Below are 8,611 nucleotides of genomic sequence, written 5' to 3'. Positions count from 1 at the left end.
GACGGATGGGTCCATTACCTGGTAAATGACCTGAATACTTTAAGGGTGACTCCAAATGAGGCATCGGAAGTCTCCGTACTGCACCATACATTCTCTTACAACATACAAGATCACTTCTTACAAACGAAAGCAGGTCTTTATCAAATAAAGACAACAACGTTCTAGACTTTCCATTGTATGTATGATACTAGTATCTTCATGCGTGGCCGCAAACGATTAAGTTACAATTTAAGTAATATTCCGACATCCTCACTTGTTTCAAGTAATTTGACAGTCGCTTTGTTTCAGGACGTGGAAGGCGGTGAAAGGTAGAATTCAGACAAATAAATCAAAGGTAAGAAATGTTTACTTCATGATCAAGAATGTTTTATACGGTCACTTGGTGTAAGGAGAATATTTTTCAGTGTTCCTCTCTCTTCAAACGTACCCTGGTTATTCAAGTCTCTATTAAATAAGTTCTCAGCATAATTTGAGAAATCAACCTTTGTTCATGACTACCTTTTACAGGTTCTGGTGTACAATCCTGCCTTCGTCAAGTACGTACACGACAAATGGATAGAGCACCATGCGAAATGGCCATCCACAGGCAGTTTGGTTGTCCTGTTTGCAGTGCACATTTGTGATGAGGTAGGGAAAAAATCCTTCGCAAGTTGAAGTATATTTTTGGATTTCTTGAGAGACACTACTTCGTGGATCGGGAATATGGTAAGCCACGTATGGGTTGAAGGAATGAGGCTGAACTAAAGACTGCTATGCTTGTGTGAAATGTGTGGAAAAGTGCTGGGTTAAATGTGTGGTGAAGTGATTGTTATGTTAAGATAATCTCCAAGCAGATCCCTCTCGGTGGCAAAAAGACAGTATCAAATTGGCCAGGCAGTATCCATTAGCCAGAGAAGCTCCGCGGCCACCAACGGCCTATATAAAAAGGTAACGATCATTCCCCCACAACCTCTGCTTGGAGAGTAATGTTACGATTTATAATATGAGAGGCCTCATAAATACCCGCATTTGAAGATTGTCATCTGAATGATATCTGTTCCGCCAGGTGGACGTGTATGGTTTTGGAGCTGACAAACAGGGGATCTGGACCCACTACTGGAGCACGTCGTACACCGGACAGTCCATAGGGATACACGACACTTCATTTGAAGAGCTTCTGCTTGAAAAACTGCAGTCCGAGGGGATCATCAACATCCATAGAGGCAATGCGAGTCACTAGTAAACTAGAGGTCGGAGATCTCATGCCTTCGTCAGAGGGACATTGTTCTAGATAAAGGAACATTTTTTTTAAATACTAGAAATCAATTTGGTCTAGAGTACAAAGAATCTCTGTACTCTATTTTTTCCTTTTTTTATTCTACGACAGTGTCGCAAAATGTAATGAGAAGATGTGATGAAAGGAAAGAATCAGAACAGGGGGAGATTTATTGCTGTTTTCGTTTGTTGTTACACTATGTTCTTTTATTCAATTTGCATCCTAACCTTTGTATTTCCACAGTTAGTATGTTCCAAATCTACGCATGTTAATCAGTTTTTTTTTGGCCTTAATGTATTTTATCGCGCTTTTGCAATAAATCTAAGGTCTCCAGTGGACGTCATCCATAAAAAATTACTTGGTCTGGCCTTACAATTTAAGGAATGACCTGCCTGACGAATGTCCACCTTCTTCCTCCCCCGCCCCAGTAGTTATAGGACAGCCCCTCAATTGTAAGCATTTGATACCAGATGCGGGGACAGCTGTCCCCCATGTGAATCAATGCAGAGGTTGGTGGGAGTAGTTCATTATACATCTAACACAAAAGGTCCACTGCAGCGACATAGGGACCCCCCACGAGACCCGTTTTCGAACTTGATCTTGGCCTCTACAATGGTAGGTTGCCTGTCAAAAATCATGGACGTCGAATAATGTCTTCAAGAGTTATTTCGCTAAATCCGCAGTCACCCACAATGCGGCGAGACAATTTCATAGTCCTTCTGACGAAGACAATTAAACCATAAACTAGGAAGGTAAATGCATAATGTTTACCTTTGTATATGGCCTTCTCTGTTAATTCTTACTCAAACACACTCATATATATATATATGTTGACAGCATTCTAAATCCCTCCTGCGATAAAATTGCAACATGATGTAACTAGTTACCATGGTGACGGAGACGGCCTCGTTCAGGTCATTGACCAGGTCAGAGGAGGTCAATGTTTGGAGAAGAAGAGGAAGAAGAAACAGAGCAAAAACAATATGTTTTCCTTCAGTAAACATAAACTACTGACCCTTCAGTGGTACTGTAGGAACTTGCAGGAGTTTGTTGGGTGTCTTCAGTCTTGCGTCATCGGGAAGTTTGGAAAAGTCGAGCTTGCTCTTCGCGGCCGTGGACAGGAGCGCCATGCGGATCTGCGCAGGCGTCAAGCTCGGGTCACGTGACAGCAGTTTTGTCACCACACCTTTAATATGATGAATAGAACAAAGTTTTACAACTGCAAATCTACTCAGCATAACATCTTAACCCATCTTAAACATCAAAGCTGTCTGTCGGCAAGAAATACACTGGGGCATATTTTTTTTCAAAATTTTGGATCAGTTGCAGAGATGTGTTACGCCGAAGGGCGGTTATACCGGCTATACAGATACAGAAGCTGGTGTGTTACGCCGAAGGGCGGTTATACCGGCTATACAGATACAGAAGCTGGTGTGTTACGCCGAAGGGCGGTTATACCGGCTATACAGATACAGAAGCTGGTGTGTTACGCCGAAGGGCGGTTATACTGGCTATACAGATACAGAAGTTGGTGTGTTACGCCGAAGGGCGGTTATACCGGCTATACAGATACAGAAGTTGGTGTGTTACGCCGAAGGGCAGTTGTACCGGCTATACAGATACAGAAGCTGGTGTGTTACGCCGAAGAGCGGTTATACCGGCTATACAGATACAGAAGCTGGTGTGTTACGCCAAAGGGCAGTTGTACCGGCTATACAGATACAGAATTCGAAGCTGGTGTGTTACGCCGAAGAGCGGTTATACCGACTTAACAGATACAGAAGCTGGTGTGTTACGCCGAAGAGCGGTTATACCGGCTATACAAATACAGAAGCTGGTGTGTTACGCCGAAGGGCGGTTATACCGGCTATACAGATACAGAAGCTGGTATGTTACACCGAAGGGCGGTTATACCGGCTATACAGATACAGAAGTTGGTGTGTTACGCCGACGAGCGGTTATACCGTCTATACAGATACAGAAGCTGGTGTGTTACGCCGAAGAGCGGTTATACCGTCTATACAGATACAGAAGCTGGTGTGTTACGCCGAAGGGCGGTTATACCGGCTATACAGATACAGAAGTTGGTGTGTTACGCTGAAGGGCGGTTATACCGGCTATACAGATACAGATATTCGACCTACCTGCTGTTATGGGCGCTGCCTGTGACGTCCCGCTTAGGACTTTGCTGCAGCTGTCGCACTCCACGCCTGCGCTCAACACCTCCTGCGCGGGAGCGAATATGTCAACACAGCTTCCGTGTGACGTAGCGCCACCTCCTTCCTCAGTCCGATCGTACAGGTCGTCAGTTTTCCTTGTGCCACCAACAGTGATCACCTGTATGACAAGTAGTCATAGAAAACATTCATATTCATCATTTTCATTAAACATTTCTCACAATATCATGATTATGACTCCGCACGTTTTAACCAGCATGCAGTATCAATAAGGAAGTGCTCCCATTATTCATATATTGTGACCTTCCCAGCAGATTGAATGGTCAATTGACCACCATAGCTATATATTCATATATATGTTAACTCATGAACACCCGGGTATCCAAGACTGTATAGCCCCTAGATACCTTAAACAACGGCCCCACTCACACTTACCTCTGCCTCCCTGGCAGGAGAGAGGTTACACGCGTCGCCCCCGGAATTCCCCGCCGCCACCACCACGGGAAGACCCAGCAGTGCCAACTCCCTGGACACCTTGTTGACTGACGGGGATACTCCTGTGGCGGGAGGTACAATGTATTACTAATCTCCAAAGCAGACCATACGGTGGCAAAGCAGTATCCATTGGATGCATGTCCATTAGCCATCGACATTCCTTTTGGCCAATGGATACTGCTTTGCTACCGTATGATCCGCTTGGGGCCAACTTTATAAGTTACTTTTGTTGCTATTTGTATTAGTTTGAGTTTGATGTTTTTGTTTGGGGTCTTCCCCAGGCCCAGGGCTCATTGAAAAGCGCCCTACGGGCGATATGTATCCCCCTGGTTAAATAAATAAAAACAAACAAACAAACAAACTGCATGATGGACTCTGTCAGTTTGCCATCAAATTGATGTCTACAGCATGGCGCAATGTACAATTACGTTGGGTCAAGGGGGTGGAAATTTTGGTGCGTTTTTCTTGTTCTCTTTCTTGTCTTGTCGCCATATTTTTTGTATAAAAATATCACTTGTCCTCAGTCAACTTAGACAAGTTTGAGTGCAGTCAAGTATGCATTACCTCTGGATGCCAGGGACATAACGACGACCCCGCGGGCTCCAATGTTCGATGTGACCCTGTCGTGGATGTGGCTGAGTCCACGTAGCACACTCAACGTTGAGCCGAAGCCCCTGCTGTCGAGAACCCGCACGCTTCTCAGCAAAACTCGCGGGTTCACGCCGAACGTCTTGCCGCCCACGAGAGCGGCAACGTGTGTTCCGTGGCCGTCCAAGTCGTTGCCCTAAAAGGGAAGAAGAGTGCACATTGCTGGACACGATCTCTCTCTCTCTCTCTCTCTCTCTCTCTCTCTCTCTCTCTCTCTCTCTCTCTCTCTCTCAATGGCAATTATTTATTTCACCTTGTTCAAGCCGTCGGCGTCATGAGCGTCGAAGCCAGACCAGACAGCGCGACCCTCAAATTCTTCATGGGTGTAGCGTATTCCAGAGTCGACGATGTACACATCCACGCTGTCTGTTGGCAAGAGGAGATTTAAAAAAGATTTAAAAACTAGAAAGGTAACATTTGCAAAGCAAATGCACAATGACTACCTTCACATATGGTCTGCTCTGTTAATTCTTACTCAAACACATTTATATATATAGTGACAGGAGTCTAAATCCCTCCTGCTATAAAATTGTAATATGATGTAACCCAACACTAGTTACCATGGTGATATAGGGTTTAGGTCATTGATCTTTTTGGTTTGGAGAAGAAAAGGAGGAAACTGAGCAAAAACTATATATATTTTCCTTCAGTAAAAAGTAGGACCCAGTACACATCCAAAAAGATGAATGCATCAAGGAGAAGACCAGTTTACCGATCAATATCGAAGAAAGAAAGAGACCTGGCAGTGTATTCCTGTAGTCCACACAGCCCTGACAGTCACAGTGATCTGTGGTGTTGCCGCACCAGTTGTAAGGGGAGCAGCACGGGTACATACTGTCCGGGTCACATTCAGCGGGTCTGCCGTCTTCTGCGGGGTAGCCCTGTCCGCAGTGCCCATCTTCACGCCACTTCTTGGGAACTATATTATCAATCAATAAAAAATGGTTTATTGATTGATCATAAACATTGCAGCTGAAAGCAGAATTGCGTTCAAAGATGTACATTATTAAAAACGCTCACGGCTACACAGTCTGAAAATGGAATTGCGGCTGTTGAGTTGCTTCTGACATTAAAAATATTTACACATTACAAAACCGCATTTACACATCATATTACATTAATTTCGCATGTTCAAGTTTGCTTATTCTTGTTTATATTTTACATACTAAAATACATATAAATTACATATTAAGATTTAACACTGGCGGGTTAAATATTCAATAGAACGCATTTCAAAAATTCTTAGAAGCATGATTCGTCGCAACATTTCAACAATTATGGTACCGAACAAAAAACTTCCATACATCAAACATGTTGTTTGTTGTCAAAGAGGTTTTGTTTGACCTAGGTATGACCTTTGTTCCCCTAAACTTTACCTTTTCGGTACCTCAATTTATGTATAACATTCCACCCGAATACATGATGGTTGGTTTTAGGCGCACACTTACCTAACGATACCTCGCAAATGAAATAATCCTCTTGACCACAGCTGTCGTCATCCCAGAGGAATCCCCGGACGGCCCAAAGCTGCCCACAGTTCTGGATCTGTCCGTTGTTTGGTTCCCCTGCCGCCCAGTTGGCAAAGTCTCCTTCCCTCAGTCGGCTGCCGTCAGACCATACCCATCTACCTTCAACCTGTTGATGTAAGGCCACACTGACTTAATGTTACAGACGACATCCTATGGAGACACCAAAACTAATGCGAGAGGGCAAGAAAACATCACAGGAACCACAGGAATACTAGCAAGAATGCAGTCATTTTACAACAGGCCCACCCCCTACCAAAAAGGCAATAGGGGCTTTACTAATAGCCTCTACAAGCTGTATAATTCAATTCCCCCATATGCCACCTACATACTCGCACCCGACGCAAGCTGGGTCACCTTCAGGCTTGACCTTCCTGTCAATCAGTTGTCAAAATCACCTCCCCCCCACCATGCAAACGAAACAATCAGGACAAAAGGGGGAAGACGAACAAAACACTTTGGTACCTGGGTGTAGTAATAAGTGAAGAAATTATGTATTGCCAATACCTCTTGGTCATTCAGGCCTATCCAGTAGTCTCGCCCAGGCTGCACGGCGCGGACTGCACGGACTAGAAAGTTGTGTATAGCCTCGGTCCGGACGTCGGCGAGGTGCCCTCCGTCTGTGGCGCAAACCTCCCTGGCAGCGGCGTAGGTCCTGGCTTCGGAGTAGACCTTGTAAAGTGTGGTTCCTTGCTTGATGTAGCCTAGATGAAAGTGAACATACCTTTTTTGTTAATTTCATGAGCATTCTTTGATGCTTGTGGGGAGAGGGGGTCACATTTCCAATGACAATAATAAATAGCATTAATTTATTTTCATGCCCTATCGGACTAAGTACAAGTATACGTGTACAGAAGTAGTAATCCTTTTCTTTTTGTTCACATTACCAGGAATGCATATCTTATCCGCCTGCCTCCGCCATTCCGACTGTATAACGTTATGCGACTTCAACCCGTCAGACATACCACAGTAATTTAAGATAGAACACTTTCGTAGACCTACCTGTGATGGTTCTGTAGATAGAATTTCTCCAGTTTCCACCGCAAGTCTCCGTCGCATCACCCGTACAAGGCGTGTCACACTCCGACTCTGGTGCCGCTCCGAACCGACCAAAGCTGTCGCCACAGAAGCACTCTTTGCCGTACTGCAAGCCAGCATACCGGTACCTGAAGCATACAGGCAATTATACCTGTCCTTGGCGCTTAACACCACACACACACACACACACACACACACACACACACACACACACACACAGAGGCAATCATACCTGTCCTTGGTGCTGAACACCATCAACACACAGGCAATCGTGCCTGTCCTTGGTGCTGAGCATCATCCACACACAGGCACACATAACACATTAGACAACACGTTACATCTACAGCTCCCTATAGATTATCAGTAATCAAGTCAAAAGATTTCAATTCCTGGATTCGTTGACACTAGAAATGCAACATAACTAACTGAACGGGCTTTGCATAACAAACCTAAAGGAAAGACGCATAACGGTCAGCTTTCACATTCAATATCAAGTAAATCATGGACATACACAAATTTTAACTGTTGAATTCTTAAAATTGAAAGCATAGCCAGCATTTCAACTGTGTAGGCCACCAACATACCCTCCTGAAGTACAGTGGTTGATGCAGGAAGTTGGCGTTAGGTTTTCCTCATCGACCATGACATCACCTGTCAGGTCCCGGATGTCCAGACTCCCACCATCACGGTAGCAGCCGAGGTACACCTGCCTCGATACTGAACAAGATGGCGACTGATCTTTACAATGTAATAATGAATCATGAAGATGCAACATTACAGCAGTATGAAAGTTGACATTGTACTTTATTTGTACATATTTCAATGGGGTTGTGACTGTCCTATTGCCGTATAGACGACAGAAACAGGTAGTTTTCACAAGCAGGAATATGTAACGTTACTAATAACTTTTCATGCCAAACATGCATAGAGGTGCAAGGCATTGGACAGATGTTCATATCAAGTTAGATGATTGTTGTCGAAAAACCTCACACAGTGCCCACACCATATCCGGTATCCAACATGTTTCGTCCATAATTACGAATCGTGATATTGAAAAAAAAACTTACCAAAGGCTGGCCGCTGACAGATGAATCTGTACCTCAACCGACAGGGAACGTCGTTCCACTTGGAATCAGCTTCAACAACTGCACAGTCCTCGTTGCCGGCCTGGTTAGGCTCCCCTTCTGCCCAGCTTGCGAAGGAGTTCCGGTCCAGCTCTTCTCCATTGTTCCATCTCCACGTTCCCTCCTTCTCTCTATCCGAAAGTCCGAGCCAGAACCTTACTCTCGGGTTCAGGGCTGTCTTTAACTTGATGAGGAAGTCGTTGACGGCGATGTTTCGGGGTTCAGCCAAGATCCCGCCCTCTGCGGCAACAGACGGCCTTCCGCAGTGGCATAATCCTTAGCTTCGTCGAAGGCCTTGAAGCAGGCGTCACCGAATGGTTGGTAACCGGCAGGGCACTCCATGGTTTC

General features: G+C 44.9%; 1 long non-coding RNA gene and 1 pseudogene across 1 annotated transcript; one reads left to right on the top strand and one right to left on the bottom strand.

Annotated features, from left to right (window-relative positions):
- Positions 1-1,248, top strand: LOC109485048. The gene is made up of 4 exons (XR_002141108.1): positions 1-21; positions 289-334; positions 508-627; positions 1,046-1,248. It is a non-coding gene; the product is annotated as an uncharacterized LOC109485048 (long non-coding RNA).
- The window catches only part of LOC109485013, a 14,703-nt pseudogene extending 6,092 nt beyond the window's left edge, over positions 1-8,611 (bottom strand).

This window comes from Branchiostoma belcheri, unplaced genomic scaffold (genome assembly GCF_001625305.1).
Source record: "Branchiostoma belcheri isolate BF01 breed outbred unplaced genomic scaffold, Haploidv18h27 scaffold72, whole genome shotgun sequence".
Taxonomy (NCBI): domain Eukaryota; kingdom Metazoa; phylum Chordata; class Leptocardii; order Amphioxiformes; family Branchiostomatidae; genus Branchiostoma; species Branchiostoma belcheri.
Note: the sequence above shows the minus strand (reverse complement) of the source record. Positions and strands in the feature narration are given on the sequence as shown.